Genomic DNA, 3,517 nt, shown 5'->3' on the forward strand with positions numbered 1-3,517 from the left:
GATTCCTATTCTTTACACCCAGGATTACGAAGTCTGGGCGCATTATTTTGAAGACTATGTCATAGGATCTGAAGATAATGGGTATCTTATTTGGGAAGCAATTGTGTCTGGACCATTTGCTCACTCAGGAACATCCAAGATCATTAAAACTCAGAAAGAATATAATGATCTGTTAAAAGATGTAAAAGACGTTGCTCAAGACGAAAAAGGAGAAGTTTCAGTGCAACATCAAAGCATTGAGATTGATCCGATTCGCTCTTCAATCTGATACATTTAGGTTAGTGAGTTCCTGCAGTACCGCTAAAGAAATATGGGATAGGTTGCAAGAGCTATATTCCACAGATAAAGATTTGGAACATTTTATTCAGACCTTGCTTTTGTCTGAGTTTGGTGAATTTAAGCAGAATTCTGATGAAACTGTCACTCAGACGTTTGATCGCTTCAATCATCTTTTTAGCAAGATGATCAAACATGATATAGAAAGGAATTTGATTGAACAGAAGGTCACCTTTTTTAATGGACTAAGATCTGAATGGAGAGCTGCCGTGTCTACAGTTAAAGCTCATGAGCAGTTCAAGTCATATTCATTGGCAAAGCTGGTGGGAATTCTGAAATCCCAAGAAAAGATTGCCATGCAAGAGAAGAATGTGGTCTCAAGTTTGGGGTCCTTGGCCCTCCTATCAAAAGGCAAGAATGCAGTGGAAGATGAAGATCTGAACCTAGAGGACTATGATCTTACGTCGGAAGATTATGCTATGATGGTGTCCAATCCCAAGAGGTTCATCAAGAAGAGGTTTCCTACCAATAAAAACAGAAATTGGCAGGGGAACTATAGTTCTGAAAAGGTAAGGGAGGAGCCGAAGACAGAGGAACCAAAGAAAGAGGCGAAAGTTGATGGAGATTCTGGCGTTAGCTGCTATTACTGAGGAGGAAGAACCATTATGCTAAAGATTGTGTTCTGAAGAAATTGGCAAAGAAAGATGAGGAAAAAGGTGAAGAGGCTATCTTAATGAAAAAGCTTGAAGAGATCAAGAGGAAGAAAGCTGCTACTAACCCTTCTATGAATGCTCTTATTGTACAGGGTTCGGCAGAGGATGACGAGTTCGGTGGCGTGCAGGTATGGTCTACCGACTCAGAGGATGATAAAGTGAGAAAGCCTTCACATGGAAAGGCATATATTGCAAGAGGTGACGAAAGTAGTGGGAAGTGTTTGATGGTAACTGATGTATGTCACATGAGGGGATACAATACAAATGGCGGAAATGAGGACACCAAGGAGTGAGAGGACCTATGCTTCACAGCAAAACCTCTCAGTGTGCAGATCAACGAGCTTGATGAATTGATCAAGAAGGTACAATCTTTTTTTGTTTCATTCAAAGTCCCACAGAAATCATATGAAAAAGAATTAAATAGCTTAAATTCAAGAATCTCAAATCTGGATAGTTGTTTAACTCAAACACGGGTCACCAATTCTAACCTAACTGACCAAATAAGCAGGGTGTCATCCAAGAGTGAGGAGCGAAGGATGTGGATAGAGCAAAAAGAGTCGGAGCTGATAAAGTCTAAGGATGAAAACATTTATTTACAAAGAGACAATTTAAAACTTTTAAAACAGAGATATGTTTTTTGTTTGATTGCTAAACGACTTTATGCTAACATCACTCAACTGCATCTGAATTGTGAAATAGGGCAGAAAATTCATCGCATGATTTTGCCCTTCCTTGAGTTTAAGGAGGATGAAATCGATGCTGAAGCATATAACTGCGAAAGTGTTGTATCGTCTGATGATGTGAATCCCACTTACATGTATGGTCTGGACAAAATAGAATCTTTCATAAAGTCCAAGGACCATAAGGACATGCTGAAAAACCTTTTAGATGAAAACGATAAGCTGAAACTAAGGACCAAAACCATAAAAAAATTTGACTCATTGAATGCCAATTTAAGTTCAGAAAATAAAATTGATGTTGAAGACGCGTCTGAACTTAATGAGGACGATGATATGAGTGTAATTTATGTAGAGGATTAAGTCAATTGTTCTGAGTTTCTCAAGAGCGAACCCGAAAACCACAAAAATCTTATTTCTGAAAATTCTGTGGAGTTTGCTCGATTGTCCCAAAACAAGTCCCCGATTCTTGAAGAAAAAGCAGTTGTGTACCAAAAGGTGAGAACAACGCCAAATCAGGTATATAAGGTCACAAGAGTAACCGAGCATCAAACAGCCGAACTCACTGCCATAGTGAACGAAGATAACGCAAATGGTTGCGATGAGTTTTTCTGGTCTACTCCTATAGATAATGCCGACGAAACTGTTGGTCTGTCAGAGCGGACGTCCTGGAAAACCAAAGGCAGATATGTACCAGAGCCACTGAACAAGCTTGACAACTTCGACGTGCCAAGCACTAGTGGTACAAAAGAAGTTCATGTAGAAGAAGTCACTTCCACAAGTGAAACATCATCTGTGAAAAGTGAACTGACTGACAAGAAGCAGAAGCAAAAGGCTAACATCCACAAACAGCCAAAACAAGTGAAAGTTCAAAAGCAGCAGAGGAATCTGAGATACAAAAAGAATCTCTCAGAGCGAAAGCAGTTTTGGCGATCTCAAAACGCCCATTACTCTTATCATGACAAAAATTCAAAGTCAGAGAAAAGAGCTTTCAGGCCGCAGAGTGCAATAACAACCGAAAGGACAGGTTCGGTTCAGAGAGCAATAACAACTGAAAGGACAGGTTCGGTTCAAACAGCAACCAAAAGGACAGGTTCGGTCCCGAAAGCAATAGCTACCGAACGTCCAGGTTCGGTCCATCCAATGACCAAAAACAAAAAGGTCATATCGAACCGCAAGTCAGAAGAAATTCTCATTCTAATTCTTCTAGTTCTCAATTCTCTTCTAAACCCAATTCTGTTTGTGCACAAAATTCTAAATCGTCAACGAACCTGAAAGGAAAATCGAAGACTTCGTCTGTCCAGGAAGACCGAAAGCAGTCTAAAGCCCAAACATCAAAACCTGAAACCAAACCCACTATTGCTAATCCTAACAAAATCAAAGTGTTTACCATTAAAAGAAAAGATGAAACAACATTAATAAAAAGAACATATCTTGTTGATGTTTCTCTTACTATTCCTGTTCCTGTGAAAGGCTCACGTGGACCCAAGAAACTTTGGGTTCCTAAATCTGCTTAATTTTTGCAGGTTATTAGTGACGAGCAGTTCGACAAAGAATGGTACATTGACAGTGGCTGCTCACGTCACATGACAGGGAGGAAGGAGGAGCTAAGGGAGTTTCGATCTCTTCAGAATGGTGGGGATGTCAAGTTCGGGAACAACTCATATGGAACGATAAAGGGTTATGGGATGATAACCAATGGAGACCTCACAATAAGAAAGGTGGCGTACGTTGAAGGGTACAGCATAATCTCATCAGTGTATCTCAACTGGTAGGAGGTACCAGTCTCAAAGTTTCATTTGATGATGAGGGTTCAGAAATCATAGAAAAGAAAACAAAAAGAGTGATTCT

This window comes from Lactuca serriola, chromosome 5 (genome assembly GCF_051521515.1).
Source record: "Lactuca serriola cultivar US96UC23 chromosome 5, Lser_US96UC23_V15, whole genome shotgun sequence".
Taxonomy (NCBI): Eukaryota; Viridiplantae; Streptophyta; class Magnoliopsida; order Asterales; family Asteraceae; genus Lactuca; species Lactuca serriola.